The 17,295-nt window shown below is 38.6% G+C and overlaps 1 protein-coding gene across 1 annotated transcript in view; it reads right to left on the bottom strand.

Annotated features, from left to right (window-relative positions):
* LOC115214216 (vitamin K-dependent gamma-carboxylase) overlaps positions 1-11,106 on the bottom strand; it is a 76,108-nt gene extending 65,002 nt beyond the window's left edge. Inside the window, exon 1 of the mRNA XM_029783328.2 lies at positions 10,613-11,106. The gene's annotated coding sequence lies outside the window, so the exon portion shown is untranslated. The remainder of the gene's footprint in view (positions 1-10,612) is intronic.
* Positions 11,107-17,295: the final 6,189 nt, after the last annotated feature.

Below are 17,295 nucleotides of genomic sequence, written 5' to 3'. Positions count from 1 at the left end.
AAAATACTGCACCACTGCATTCACCACCAGCTCAGCTACATGCATCTTCCCCACACCCATCAACATACGTTATGATGAGCCGCAGTAGCTGTCATGTCAACTGGCCTAAGAAACTTTGCAAAACTATTTTTATATGAAACTCATATTCTATTTGTTTTTTTCTTTTCCCATTTAATGCATTTATTCTGTTTTCCTTTTCATGTATATGCTCGTTTACCTTGCCTTGCATCCACTAATTTTGGCATGCCATTTGTTGCCTTTTACATCTCAAAGACCTTTTCTTTCTGTGTATATTACATGTTAACTTGTTTCAATGGTCATACACATATGCACCACATTCTAGGATCTTTGCTTTCTCACTGCTCCTACATGCTAGCACCTCCAGCCTCTGCAAGCGACCCACTGCTCTTGCAGGCTTACAACACTAGCCTCTCTATGCAACCTACTGCTCTTGCTAACTTAAAGCACTTTGACTCTTGCATCCTGTGATTTCCAGTTTCCTGGACAGTTGTTATCACATTTGCATGTCAGGCGTTCTGTGCCTCAGCTTTGCACAAGCTGGCATATACTGCACACAGCCTCAGCTTTGCACTGGCTAGCACATCCTGCACACTACCTTAACCTTGCATCACATACATTCATACAGATTCTGCAACTTTTCATTTGCATATTCTTGTGTTTGCATACATTGTTTACATTTTGCTGTTTTCCATGATAATCCTTTCCATACCTTTGGTATCTCTGCTCAGCCTTGTGAAATACAAGGCAATTACCTTCTTTGGTGCCTACAGTTTAACTCTTTGCTGTTTCAACCTTTTCTCTTCTTTCGGTCTGAGGGAGAAATATGTCTGCAACCTTATTTGAATCCAGTGCCATCATGTTTTAATGAGAGTCATCTATAGTTATCTTCCCTGCCACATCATTAGCAACTAGGTGGTGCTCGTTACATAGCTATAAAAGATGCGCACAGACAGGTAACATCCTCTTTCTCTCACACACTGCCTACAGCTAGCTACAGTTTTCTCCATTCTGTTCCTGCTACAAGACAACTTCTTGTTGATTGAATTTTCTTAAAACCTCTTCACCAGTCATGGAATGTGGCAAGACGAAAACATTTCCTTATTCAAATTCTATTCTGTTCTATTGAATGTTAATGTTCAAGCTATGTAAACACTCTCATCCCGAATCAGAATAAATCCTTCATGTACATGAAGTCTTCACAAATCTCACACTAATTGTTGTTGTTCCTCACTGGATTGATTCTAACAGCTATCGAAGGACAACCAAACATTATATTAAATTAGTGGGCTAGAAACCCACTAAATATCTAACACTTTGGTCCCCTGCCTCACTAGTCTCCCTCTTCACAATATTTTTCTTTTTCAACTCTGTCAACCCTTTATTCATCAGTCACTATCAGCTGGTCAACATCATCTTTGTCCATTTCAAGGCTCAACTGTTTTGTGAATTTTTCATGGATGTTGCTCACAACCATGTCAACTTAAGAACTTTATGAAGGTGTTCACATATATTTTCAACATGTTTCCACATTGTTTATGCTTCCATTTGTGACATCTTTCAAGGCTTTAACAATGTTCTACACTACATCCAAAAATCACAGAGTGAGGTGTCATGGTCGTTTGCATCAATTAATTTGGCAAAATATTATATGCTGATAATATAGTTAGAAAATGCATGTAGCCCTTTGATCTGTGGACTGGATTAATGGTGTCGTCTTTGGCGGCAGACACACTACTTTTATATTACATTATGGTAGTAGATACAGTACTTCTATATATTTTATACATAATACTTTTATATTGGGATTCAAATTGCTGAGTTGTGAATGACATGGAGCATCATCTAAAATGAATTGAATTCTGAGTGCAGATTCATCCCTATTACAATAGCTCTTTAGTTAGTGAACAAAATTATCCAAGAACCAATTGTTAAAGACCCAATATCTGTTAAGTCATCCATGCTTTTTTTGTGTTGGCAATGTGTGTTTCGTAACCACATAGATCTTCATAATGTACATGAAGACCATTCCGGTAAGCACTTCCAATAAGCCAGTTTCATCAACATTGAATATTTGTTCTGCATAATTTTTTTTTTATGAACAATAATATTAAGCAACAATTTTTTAAAACACAACTGCACCTTCTTCATTGACACTCACTGCTTGGCTAATTACCTTTACTTTGAGGAAATTATGATGCTTTTTGAAATGCTCAAGCCACACATGACCTGCTACAAAACTTTGTGGTACTGTTCTCATTGATGCATTTTTTAAAGTATTTTAAAGAAGCTCTTTGTTTTAGCTTTTTATAGGGAAATGGCTGAATGGTTTTCCTATTTTATATTTGGTCCTCCATTTATATGACTAAAATGTTTTCCATTTTTTCTCAGTTATCAGTTTTATTTTTGTTTGTTTTGGTGATAATTTTAATGGAGACAGATGTTTTCACTGCAACACTGATATGGCACTAAACCTTGAAAATAACAGAGATCATTGACTGGAACAAATTAAAATCACATGTAAACACTTAAATAGACTTTCCTCCTTCATGCATATTTTGTTTGATTGTTTTGTTTTTTTTTTCACAACCAGCAGGAGACTCACTTTTACTCTTGTTAGGAATGTTTTTTGTGTTAAACACACACACACACACACAAATAAATATTAATAATAACTGAGACACAAAATCAGAATAAATAAAAAGAAGCTGTGTAGTAAATAAGAGCAGATGCACATCATAACATTGAAATAAGACCATGTCATCAGTCAGAGTGGTATTATAAGACTGAACAACTCAAATGAGCATTGGTTAGGAGTTAACAGTATAGATATAGATCATTATCATCATCATCATCATTTTTTTTTCTGCTTTTCAAGCCAGTATGAGTTGGATGAGTCATGATCTGCTTCAGTTCTAAACTGAAATGATTGCCTTCAAGTAATGACCATGCTATTTGTTCTATTTTGGCATGGCTTCTCTGGCTGGATGCCCTTCCTAACACCAACCATTTTACATAGTGAACTGAGTGCATTTTAATGTGGCACCTACACAAAAGAGGTTGCCTTGTACCTTGCAAGACTAGAAAGTTTCTATACAGCAATGTATCTAAGAGGGTGGAGAGGAAGACACTGACAAACTGAACAAGGAAGAGATGGTGAAAGAAGTAAGAGTATAACTGGAGAAATAGAGTCATTAAGAATAACAAGAAAGACAAGTAATGGAAGAGACAGAGCAGAGAAATATAGTAATGATATAGGGTTATTAGAGAGAGGCAGTGATGCATAACTACATATTTAGTAGAAAGAAAGACAGAGAGCGAGAGAGCAAGTGATGTGATGGAAAGTTACAGAGATAGATGATGGTAAGAGAGAGTGATATATATCAATTATGAATGATCTGGGAGAACAGGAGCGATGGCTAGCAACATGGAAAGGTGATGATGAAGAAAGTGACGAATGTCAAACATGGATGAACTAAAGTTAGGGAGTGATGACTAGCAGTACTGAAAGGTGATGGAGAGATGTATCTTAAGGGAAGAGATCTGAAAGAATCTTGTTTTACAGGCATCATGATGTAAGAGAGAGACATAGAGACAGAATGATAAAGATGGAAGGGAAGTAAATTTGAAGAGATCTGAAACTATTCCGCATTATACTGATATGGAATGGTACAGAGAATTGATGGGGATGAATAATAGACAGATGAGAGAAAATCAAAATAGCTGGTAAGAGGAGTAAATACAGACTTAAAAATGGAACACAAGGAGACTATGTAGATATATTATGCATCCAAATATTTATTACGATAAACATACAAACACATATACACACACACATATAGTCTATATCCAAAAATCCATTCAATATGATGGCTCCCCAATAGAGATTATATTAGATTTTAAGCAGATACTATACTGTGACATTAGCCAGAAGGCCAAGGTGAAGATTTAGGGGCTTGCTCTGCTTTTGCCCGAGGCTGGCCTAGTAATGCAATTTTTCAGGTTGCTTCATAACTAAGTAGTTTTGGATTTAGTCTTCCTCAGTACAGCACATTAGGCAAGTGACAAGCAAAGCCTTGTGAGTAATTGAAAGAAGCCTGTAATATATGTAAGTATGCATAAATGTGTGTGTGTGTGCATCTATCTGTCCTTGTCATCATCATACAAGTGGTGTCATTTACTTCCAATCTTCCATGAAGACATGTCTGACCATAGGGAAGTATTACTTTGCTTGTATATGTATGTCTATATATGTATGTCCATCTTCGTCGTCGTCTATTAATGCCTGTTTTCCATGCTGGCATGGGTTGGATGATTTGACTGAGGTCTGGAGAGCCAGCAGCTACACCAGGCTCAAATCTGATCTGGCAATGTTTCTACAGCAGGCTGCCCTTCCTAACGCCAACGACTCCAAGAGTATAGTGGGTGCTTTTTACGTGCCACCAGTCAGGTGGACCTGGTATCGATCACGTTCAGATAGTGCTTTTTATGTGCCACCGGTGCAGGGGCCAGTCAGTGGGTTCTGGCATCAGCCATGTTCGGTTGGTGCTTTTTACGTGCCACCAGCATAAGAGCCAATCAGATAGACTTGGCATCGACCACATTCGGATGGCATGGAAGCCAGTCAGTAGGCACTGGCCACAGCTACTATATTGGTTTTACTTGACTCAACAGGTCATCTCAAGCATATCATATCGCACGACGCATCAGGGGTACTCTTAACTGGGCCGGACATCTTGCACACCACAACTGATGCTTCTTAGGTCCAACTTTTCTCTCAAGGTACTTACACTCTGTCGGGTATGAACACTGACATTACACATCCATCGGAGCATACTGGCTTCATTTCTTGCGAGCTTACACATATTCTCAGCAGTCACGGCCCATGTTTCACTACCATGTAGCATGGCTGTTCGTACACATGCATCATACAGTCTGCCTTTTACTCTGAGCAAGAGGCCTTTAGTCACCAGCAGAGGTAAGAGCTCTCTGAACTTTGCCCAGGATATTCTTACTCTAGCAGTTACACTTTCAGCACCACTGCCCCCGCTACTGACTTGGTCACCTAGGTAATGGATGCTATCAGGAGGCGCAATGGCCCAGTGGTTAGGGCAGCGGACTCGCGGTCGTAGGATCGCGGTTTCGATTCCCAGACCGGGCGTTGTGAGTGTTTATTGAGCGAAAACACCTAAAGCTCCACGAGGCTCCGGCAGGGATGGTGGTGATCCCTGCTGTACTCTTTCACCACAACTTTCTCTCACTCTTACTTCCTGTTTCTGTTGTACCTGTATTTCAAAGGGCCGGCCTTGTCACTCTCTGTGTCACGCTGAATATCCCCGAGAACTGCGTTAAGGGTACATGTGTCTGTGGAATGCTCAGCCCTGGAATGTGGCGGAAGATGGACTCTGCGCATTTTCAGTGTTTATTGCTCCTGAGCATCTGCCACATACAAAAACTATCTTCCTAGTTAGCCTTCCTTTGATATTGCTGCACCTCTTATGTGTCCATAGCTTACACTTGGTACATCTTATAAAGTTTCTACCTACGCCCTTTCTGCAGATCGAGCAGGGCCATCTACCTGAAGGCGTTTGTGATTTGTCTACCTTCCTACTTATTAGGACTTTGGTTTTAGCTAGGTTGACTCTAAGGCCCTTTGATTCTAATCCTTGCTACACACCTGAAACTTCTCCTCCAGTTCTGATAGTGACTCAGCAATTAGAGCAAGGTCATCAACATAGAGGAGCTCCCAAGGGCATCCTGTCTTGAATTCCTCTGTTATTGCCTGGAGGACTATGATAAATAGGAGGGGGCTGAGGACTGAACCTTGGTGGACCCCAACCTCTACCCGGAATTCTTCACTGTACTCGTAGCCAACCCTCACAGCTCTCACTAACCATTCATCTATCCTTAGTTTCCTCACTGACCACCAGATAAGGGATTGGGGGACCCTGTCAAAGGCTTTCTCCATGTCAACAAAAGCTAGGTACAGAGGTTTATCTTTGGCTAGGTATTTCTCTTGCAGCTGTCTCACCAGAAATATGGCATCAGTGGTGCTTTTCCCTGGCACGAAACCAAACTGCATCTCGTCCAAGTTGACTCTCTCCCTAATCAGTTGGGCTATGACCCTCTCCGTAACCTTCATTACCTGATCCAACAGCTTGATACCTCTGTAATTATTTGTATCTAGGGCATCACCTTTACCTTTGTAGCAGTTGACTATTATGCTGCTACACCAGTTATTGGGTATGACTCCTTCGTGTATCACCTGGTTAACTATACGTGTGACAACACTGCCAGATATATATATAGCCAACACTGCCAGATATTTTGAGCATCTCTGCAGTAATTCCTGATGGGCCTGGGGCTTTCCCTGTTTTCATGCTTCTTATTGCCGTAACTACCAGAGAACTGTCAACTCGGATAGCTGGTCCCACTGTTGGGTCGACATTTGGCAGACTCTCTTTATCCCATTCATTTTCTTTATTTAGCAACCTTTCATAGTGGCATCTCCAAACCTCTCTCTTTGCATCCTCATTTAGCGCAAGTGAACCATCATCCATGCGAACACATTTTTCTCCTACCACATCACGATTCTCTCTCACACACTGTCTTGCAGCACGAAAAACTTCAAGTCTTTGGTCCTCAGGGTGCAGAACATTGGCAAATTTTTTCTTATCTGCTTCCCCTCTGGCTAAATAAACCTGTCTCCTAGTTTCCCTTCTGGCAGTCTGATACAATTCCTTGCTACCTCCGTTCTTCCAGTCCCTCCAAGCCTGTTTCTTTTGTCTAATAGCCCTGTCAACCACATTGTTCCACCACCACATTACCATGGGTCGAGATGGGACTTTGCTCCATCCACAGATCTGGTCAGTGGCTCTCAGCAGATTGTCCAGTAGAAACCTCCGGCTGTATATATATATAAGCTATATCCCCTTCTATTTCATCGAAGACTTCAAGTAGTACGTCTCTAAATCTCTGTCCATTTGCAGGATCCTTAAGCTTTCAGACCCTTCTCCTCCGAGCTGGTCTTCTTCTGGGCAACCATTTTGCCCTGATCCTGAAGTCGCTAACTACTAATCTATGTTGAGGGGTACATTCTTCGCCTGGGAAGGTTTTGGCATTTATAAGCAGCCTTCTTTCCCTCTTTCTGACCAGGATGTAGTCAATCTGGCTAGTGTGTCTGCCAGAACAGTAGGTGACTAGGTGAGAGGTGGGTTTCCTGAAGTTGGTATTGCAAACCATAAGGTCATTAGCATTGCAGAACTCCAGCAGCCTGGTTCCCTCCTCATTGCGAGAACCAAAACCATAGCCTCCATGTATGCCATGGAAGCCCCTGACATGGCGTCCAACATGTCCATTGAAGTCACCTGCCACAAAGAGAAGGTCCCTGTCATTTGTCAATGAGGTAGTCTGCATTTTGTCACAGAATCGGTCTTTCTGTCCTTCAGGCAGCCCCAGTTGAGGGGCATATGCCGAGATAATGGTAGCTGACCTATGGTGAAGCACCTTAAGTATTCTGTCACATACTCTGACTACCTCGATTACCTTATCTACCCATTTCTCCACAAGAAATATACCCATGCCCCCAACCCCATCAGTGTTCCCTTCCCAGAAAAATCTTGTACCTGTGTTCTTTGCCCTTATATATATATATATATATAAATAAAGTTAATCCAAACAAGAAAACAAAAAGACAACAACGCGAGGATGTGGAACAAATAAAGTATTATTGGGCGCTCAGGAAAAAAGGGAAGATATATATATATATATATTTTTATTTATATATATATATATATGTATATGCCTGTATGTGTGTATATATATATGTATTTGCATATATATAATTATGTGTATGCATGTATGTGCGTGTATATATATATATATATATATATATATATATATATATATATATATATACATGTATGTATGTGTATATATATGTATGTAAGTGTATATATATATGTATGTAAGTGTATATATATATATATATATATATATGAATGTGTATATATATATATATATATGTGTGTATGTATGTGTATATATATGTATACATGTGTGTGTGTATATATATGTATGCATATATATTTATATGTATGTATGCATATATATATATGATATATATATATATATATATATATGTGTATGCATATATATATATATCTATATATATATATATATATATGCATGTATATATATGTATGCATATATATTTATATGTATGTATACATGCATGTATATATATATGCATGCATATATATATATATGCATGTATATATATATATATGCATGTATATATATATATATATATGCATGTATATATATATATATATATATATATATTATATATATATATATATATGCATATATATATATATGCATGTATATATATATATATATATATATATATACACATATGCATGTATGTATATATATATATATATGTATGTATATGTATGTATGTATTATGTATGTAGGCGTGGGCATGGCTGTGTGGTAAGAAGCTTGCCACCCAACCACATGGTTCCTGGTTCAGTCCCACTGCATAACACCTTGGGCAAGTATCTTCTATTGTATCCTTGGGCCGACCAAAGCCTTTTGAGCGGATTTAGTAGGACGGAAACGGAATAAAGCCTGTCGTGTGTGTGTGTGTATACAAACGTGTGTGTATGTATTTGCGTATCTGTGTGCCCCCCCCCACCATTGCTTGACAACCGATATTAGTATGTTTATGTCCCCGTAACTTAGTGGTCCGGTAAAAGAGTCGGTTTGTTCGACTAAAGGCGGTGCTCCAGCATGGCCGCAGTCAACTGACAAACAAGTAAAGAAATAAGTACATACACACACACACACACAAGGGGTTGCTGAAAAATACCTGGCTTTGGATGAAAGAAAATACAGGAGGATCAGTTAATTATGATTTTATTGAACATATTCCCCTATCAGATTCACACCCTTGTTGCAGTGGACCTTCGGTTTTTCTAAGCTCTGTAAAGGAAGGTTGGAACTCCAGCCTGGTCCTTCACGACACCCTTAAAGGCAGGAACTTTTCGGCACACCCACGTAGCATAAGTTGAGACGACCAGAAACTTAATGGTCCTTCAGTCTTACATCAGAATATCCTTTTCCTATATCTCTGCTTCTCACATGGAACACCACAAGGGGGATCTAGTTGCAGCGTGGAATGTTTAAATATATAATTTGAGGTTTTTGAAAATTCGGCCTAACGTTTGGAAATGTAATTCTTGAGGTGCACATTACCTGTTGTCACGATGAGCACACATCATCTAAAAGAAAGAGTTATTCTCCAATGACGAAAAATAACAATGACCAGATTTCACGTTCGAATCTCTCAGAACTTATTAACAGTGAATAGATAGGTTATTGCTTGGAAATGTATTAATTATAATTTTGTTATACCCAATTGTGAATAATAGGACATGCTTGTTATACATTTTCTAAATTTTAAACTTTAAAATAGTTTACTGGAAGGCCAGTAATTTTTTCATTTGTTCTCCAACACAGTACAATGTTAAAAATATTGATAACCAGATTGTTTTGAGAACTAAGGCTCCATTACTTCTACCGTGTTTGCAGAAGAATCATTTGCCGTCTCGAATATTTCCGACTTCTAAACACTGTTGTTATATAGTCTTTGTCCTTCTTCGCACCTTTCGACATGGTTGAGATATGTAGGGCATACTCCCAACATCCCACTACATAACAGGTTGGACTGGAATACGTAACCAGCAGTCAGAGCGACCTGACATGTGAGTGTGTATAAATGCCATAACCAGTAATATACAGCTTCCGCAGTTTCCACTCGCAAGCATTGGTCAAGCCAACGCTATAGCAGAAGACACTTCTATTCAAAGCACAGTGGAATCGATCGAACCTGCAACCACATGGCTCCGAAGTTAACTTCATAACCACACAGCCACGTGCGAGTGTCTGGTTGCTGGCTGAGATGAGAAGCAGGAGCAAATATCCATGACGTTTTGTAGGCCCTTCCATATTGGTGAAATCGATACCCACCCACCCTGAACATTTTAAAGACAAACAAGAACAAGAGAAATGGTGGTCTATCCCAAACCTTGCAACAAAGGCGAATCTGCCAAACAGACTCACAAACATACAGGCTGACATATGATCTACTCCAAGAAATGCCAACCAAATCTCCCTTAAATCACCTTAGAAAGGACACGCCGAATAACGTAGGCTTAGATATTTCTAAAATTACGGAGAATTTCTACTGGAATATTTGGAAAGACTTCCTTTTGTAACCCCCATCCCCCACTTTTTATGATCTTAGTTTCTCTCAACCAGAACTGATATGCCGTTGACAACCACATAATAAATATTTAGAGGTGTTTATGTGTCTGCCTGTGGGTGTAGTTTGCCTGATACGATGAATTAATCTATAGAGCTGACTAAGTGTGATATTTACTTCAGAAATGAATGAGATACACATTTAAAGGAAGATATAAAATAAGAACCAAAATAAATTCATGATATTCAGACAGAAACCATGTATATACAAAATAATTAACAGAGATTCTAAGAGAAAGTAAAATAAAAAAAGAGTCGGACTTACAGTTTCGATACAATAACAGCCGCTGGATATTCGGGCAGTGGCTACTTTTGTTGGTCTTTAATTAATTAATTTTGATTAATAATAAATTTGGTGCCTGCCGATTAACTTATTTTAAAGGTTTGTTTTCTTGTTGATGTGTGTTTCAGTCATCGACATGAGGATTCTTCTTCACTACACACATATATTATATATGTATATAATATGTTTATATATTATCACGATTTCGCATTTCTACACTCACTGACTGCCTTTCTCTCTTAATAAATCATCTGTCTGCTTCCTTTATTCTCTCATTCGCACTCTGTCATTGTTTCATTCTTCATCTTTTTTCTCTCTCTCTTTTCCCATCTAAATATTTTCTATACATCCTGTTTACGGCGATAGAAAATTGCTATTCCTCTTTCGCTCTTCTCTACTTGGTTACTTTTTTAATTGTTATCCTCCGTTCATCCTGCAGCCTCCCACACTTCGCTCTGTCGCTCTCTCTTCCCCTCCCACACTTCTGCCTGTCGCTCTCTCTCTCTCCCCTTTTCGTCTGTCGCTCTCTCCCCCTCCCACACTTCTGCCTGTCGCGCTCTCTCTCTCCCCTTTTCGTCTGTCGCTCTCTCCCCCTCGAACACTTCTGCCTGTCGCTCTATCTCTCTCTCTCCTTTTCGTCTGTCGCTCTCTCTCTCTCTCTCTCTCTCTCTCTCTCTCTCCTTTTCGTCTGTCGTTTTCTCTCTCTTCCTTTCGTCTGTCGCTCTCTCCCCCTCCATACTTCTGCCTGTCGCTCTATCTCTCTCTCTCCTTTTCGTCTGTCGCTCTCTCTCTCTCTCTCTCTCCTTTTCGTCTGTCGTTTTCTCTCTCTCCCTTTCGTCTGTCGCTCTCTCCCCCTCCCATACTTCTGCCTGTCGCTCTATCTCTCTCTCTCCTTTTCGTCTATCGCTCTCTCTCTCTCTCTCTCTCCTTTTCGTCTGTCGTTTTCTCTCTCTCCCTTTCGTCTGTCGCTCTCTCCCCCTCCCATACTTCTGCCTGTCGCTCTCTCTCTCTCCTTTTCGTCTGTCGCTCTCTCTCCCCCTCCTCACTCTCATCTCTACATTCTCTTACCAGTTACTTCCTCACTTACCTCCCTTACTCTCTTTAAGCTCCTCTCTTTCTGTTTTTCTCAATCACGATCTCCTTCTCTTATGATTATGAGCTGGCAAAGGGCAGCCAGCCAGCTAGCAGAATTGTTAGCATGCCGGGGAACGTGCTTAGGAGCATTCCGTCGAAATCGACTTTGCCTTCCATCCTTTTCGGAGATGATAAATTAAGTACTAGTTGAACACTGGAGTCGACGTAACCGACTTACCCATTCCCATGAAATTGCTGACTTTGTGCCAAAATTTGAAACCGTTTTTATGAGCTCGGAAAAGGCGGTGAGCGAGCAGAGTTGTTAGCACGCCAGGCAATATGTTTAGCGGGTCTTCATCCGTCTCTATGTTCTGAATTCGAATTCCATCAAGGTCAGCTTCGCCTTTTATCATTTGGGGGTTCTATAAAATAAGTACCAGTTGATTACTGGAGTCAATGTAATCAGCGCTGAATTTACCATGAAGCAAAATAAGAGGGAAGAAGGCACCACAGAAATGGGAAATGGTTTACGGCACAAAAGAAATCACTTTAAACTTGTTAAAATAATATTCGGGATGCCTTTATCTCTACTAAGTATAGATGCAGATGTGTTACCTAAGATTAATTTTGAGGATCTGATCAAAAACTTTGCAATTCAAAAAAGCAGAAGGAAACTTTTCAAATATAAATAAAGTGGAAGATACAAAAATAAACATTATTTTCCCTCTTACTGTTTTGTTTCGTTTTGAAAAATGAAAATTTATTTTATGGTTTATATTTTGAATTACATAATCTTTTATGGGGATACCAAAATCATTTAAGCGGTTAAGGCCTTGATGGGTCTTAATCCGGCCCTGGATGTAATTGACTTACCTCTCCACCAAAATCGTTGACCTTGTGCCAGACTTTGAAACCATTATTATGACTAGCAAAAGGTAAAGAGCTGGTATGATCGTTAGCATGCCAGGTAATTGCTTACTGGCAATTTGTCTGTCTTTATATTTTGAGTTCAAATTCTACTGAGGTCAGCTTTGCTTTCATCTTTTTGGGAATCAATTAAATAAGTACCAGTCAAGTGTTGAGGTAGATTACATCGAAATTGCTGGACTTGTGCCTAAATTTGAAACCATTATTATGTGCTAGCAGAATTGTTAGTGTGCCAAATAAAATGCCTAGAGACATTTTTTTCTAGTTGTTTGCATTCTGAGTTCAAATTACATTGAGATTAACTTTGCCTCAGGGTCAATACAACAAATCCCAGTCAAGCCCTGAGGTTGATGTAATCGACTTACCCTTCCCCTAACTTGCTGGCCTTGTACCAAAATTTGAAACAATAACAGATTGGCAGAAAAAAAAAAAAAACAAGTATGGAGTGGCTGTGTGGTAAGTAGCTTGCTAACCAACCACATGGTTCCAGGTTCAGTCCCACTGCGTGGCATCTTGGGCAAGTGTCTTCTGCTATAGCCTTGGGCTGACCAAAGCCTTGTGAGTGGATTTGGTAGACGGAAACTGAAAGAAGCCCGTCGTAATATGTATATATATATATGTGCGTGGATATGTTTGTGTGTCTGTGTTTGTCCCCCTAGCATTGCTTGACAACCGATGCTGGTGTGTTCATGTCCCCGTTATTTAGCGGTTCGGCAAAAGAGACCGGTAGAATAAGTACTGGGCTTACAAAAGAATAAGTCCCGGGGTCGATTTGCTCGACTAAAAGGCGGTGCTCCAGCATGGCCGCAGTCAAATGACTAAAACAAGTAAAAGAGTAAAAAGAGAGAGTATGGGTTAGTAGAAGACAGCCAGCTGATAGAATCGTTAAAAAGTCAGAAAAACTGGCTTGTAGCATTTGTTCTCACTCTGTTATGTTCTGAATTCAAATTTTGTCTTTGTACCTAAATTAAAATTGCTATTTGGGGAATAGCAAAGATGGATTTCTGGTTTAAGCATCCCATATTACTATATTTTCAAATTTTCAGGAAATTCTTGTGAAGTTGTATTCTACACATAGGAATTAGTTATGCAGAAAAAGAAAAAAAATTTGTGTGTGATTTAATGGTGATTTAGCTGGTGTTTTTAGCACATCCCACGACCACCTGATACCTTCCTCATTTCTTTGTCACTCTGACAAAATTTTTCTTCTGATAAAACGGAATGATAATGCACCCAAGGGTAATCCATTGCTGAGATTTAAGCAAAAAAATTTAGACTGTATTTTCTTTTATTTGGAAAAAGAGTGGAAATTTTAGCATTTATTGGGTATGGGGAATTAAAAAAAAATTTTTTTAAGAAATTGTTTTCATAATCATATGAATTCTTGAGTGTAGAATGCAAATTCTTAAAAAAATTTCTGAAAATTCCAAAAAATAAAAAGGTTATTAGGGGTTATATGGTGTGCTTAAACAAGAATTCCCCCATAGCAAAATGGTTAGAACAATGAAAAAATACCATATATTTGTTCCAACTCTTTTGCATTCTGAGTTCAGATATCACTGGTGATCAACTTTGTGTTTACTCTTTTCAGGGTTCAATGGAATGGAGACAACCAGTCAAGTACTGGAGGTGATATCTAATGTCACTGTCTCCTCAAAACAACTAGCCTTATGCCTAAATTAGAAGCAATTATTGTGGATTAGTAAAATTTGTTAGAATATCAGACAAAAAAAAGGCCTGCAACATTTGCTCCATTGCTTTACATTGTGGGTTCAACTCCCACTGAATCCAACTTTGCCTTTTGTCCTTTTAGGATCGATAAAATAAAGTTCCAATCAGGTACTGGGGTTGATTTAATAGACTTCCTCTTACTCTCCAAATTGCTGATCTTGTGCCTAAATGAGAAACAATATTATATTTCCTGATTTTCTCTTTCTCTCTCTCTTCTTCTCTTTCTCCCCATTTCTCTCTTTCCCTCGCCCTCTCTCCTTCATAACACCACATAACACTCACCATTTCCCCTCCTGTTCTCACACCAACACCAATCTAATACTTGTGAAGTGGAAGTGTATGGTCTCAGTGGTTGGAGTGTTGGACTCTTGATCGTAAGATTGTAGTTTTCATTCCTGGATTGAATAATGCATTGTCTTCTTGAGTGAAACACTTCATTTCACATTGTTCCAGTCAATTCAGCTGGCAAAAAGTGTATATTCCTGTAATGGACGGGCATCCTATCCAGAGACGGGTGGGGTGCAGAATGTGCATGCCACAGAAACAGGGAAACTGGCCATATGAGTTTATATGACTCAGAAAGGAGCTAATGGAAGGAAATACATGGTGCAGAAAGTAATGCACAGTTTGTGGGTGGCAGTTGTACCCTACAAAAGTAAAGAGAGAAGGAATAAGAGTGAGTTAGGAGTACCAGTGTGAAAGTTGCAGGAATCTAACCAGCTTTGGGGATCCGTGAAGATATTATAGTAGCAGTAGAAAAGGACAGAGAAAAGGACAAACAGGCTGCCTGGGAGCCAGGGGCTGGAGTGTGGCAGTGAGGATGACTTGTTTTCTCGATGCAGTTGAGGATGTCTATAAGTGCTACAGCAGTAACATCCCCGCCCTAAACTCCTTATTCTGTACCCCCTCCCACACACATATGTCTGTCTGTTCTGTTGCAATATCAGTAAGTTCAGGAACTCTGCATGCTTCAGTTTCATGAGCTGATAACATTGATACAATGGAGATAAAACAAATAATGATTTTTTTTTAACTAACGTTTCTTTAAAATATGTCAGTTTCCTTCAGGCCATAATGTTTTGGCAAATTACAGACCTCTCCTGCAAATCTGTTTTGTAATGTATGGTCACTGAAATGATGTAGAGGCATTTTATTTTTCACCCATTTCCTACTTTCTTTAATTCATTTTGAGCTAAGTGGGGCAAGGGGGAGAAAATGTGTCTGTAAAACAAAACCTCTAAAAACTTTGAGAATGTGATAAGATAGCAAAAATGCTCAGTGAGTCACAGTGGGTTGTACATCATAATATATACATGGAAAGAAGCAATTTACGTCTTCATTTTTTTTTTGGTTTCTTCTTATTATTATAGATCTTCAATTTTTGTCTAATTTTTCCTCTTCTTCTTGTTCTTCCTTTTCCTCAGATTGTTTTAATAATTTCTCTCTTCTTCTTTGTCATTTACTTTCAATTTTTTTTGCTATTATTGTTGCTGCTGCTGCTACTGCTATTGTTATTTTAAGATACCTATTGCTGGTGACTTTCCTGAATATACAGTTATGTAAAAGAACTGTTTAGAGGCATCATGAGACATCTGCCATGGATTTGACCCAGCAAACCATGAATATAATCATATCTATTGATTATTTTGCCTTTACTCAGTGATGGTGGTTGACAGCAGGAAGGCTATCCAACTTTAAATACCTTAAATAGGTAACACAGGCAGATTTAAACAGTGTCACCTGTAACTGAGTCAATAAGGAAGCATCTATATGGTCACTGATGTACCAAAAATAGCAACCAACTCTTTCTCAAACCACACCTCTGTTAAATATTAAAAAAAGGACACATTTGCCAATAATAGCCCTAGATACCTCACCAAAAGATGAGATGGTTGTTGCTGGAATGCCTTTGAACATAGCTCTGCTTGATCAAGGTTGACCTGGAGTAATACAACAATGACAACAGCAATGACAACAACAACTACCACCACCACCATTTAGTATATGTCTGTTGTGTTATGTTGAGGGTTCCTTGAATATATTCAAGTGATTTCTTTCTCATTTTTTTCAGCAAGTTGTTTTCTAACTAAATAGTAATGGTTTATCATGTTTGTCATGCTTTAGCAAGAACAGCCCTGATTTAGAGCCTTATATAAATCACCTCCTCAAACTATAAATGTCATACATTAGGGTAGGTGGGTCAAGGTTTCTTTTTAAATTATATTCAGCCTATATTCTCCCTTACCACTATTCTCTAGACTCATTTCTATGCAACCAAAATTCAAAACATTCTAGACAACCACAGCTAATTTTTTATTTAACAACAAGACTTAAATGAACAAATGAATGAACCTTAATGGTAGAAAACCCTAATGGTAGAAAATTGATATACTTACATAAACTCCCTTATAAAAACAACGTTTAGATGTATCTGTATATATATAGAGTGAATTAAGAATTTATAGATATATTCTGCACTATAATTTTCAAAAATGTGCAAGAGAATGAAAAAATGGTGAGAAAGGAATGGGTGGGATAGAGACTATAATGAAGTGTTGAGGGATAAGCGGGAAGGCCGAGTAAAAGGAAGAGTAGGTGACAACTGTAGGAATTTGGTAGGGTTGAGGGGTGATTAATGATATAAATTGGAATGAGGTAAGGGAGAAATAACTGACAGTGTAAAAAATAGGATGAAAAGTAGCAGAATAATAACATACGTATGTGTGCACACACATACATATACATGCACACATATGCATACATACATACATATACACACACATGCATATATATACATACTCATATACATATACATACATATATATACATGCATGCTCATGGACATCCATATTTATATTTGTGTATGTATATGTATGTGGTCATATGTATGTATAAATATATATATATATATGTGTGTGTATGTATACGTACAT

The sequence above is a fragment of the Octopus sinensis genome, linkage group LG7, assembly GCF_006345805.1.
Source record: "Octopus sinensis linkage group LG7, ASM634580v1, whole genome shotgun sequence".
Lineage (NCBI taxonomy): Eukaryota > Metazoa > Mollusca > Cephalopoda > Octopoda > Octopodidae > Octopus > Octopus sinensis.
This window is presented reverse-complemented; position numbering and strand designations above follow the sequence as displayed.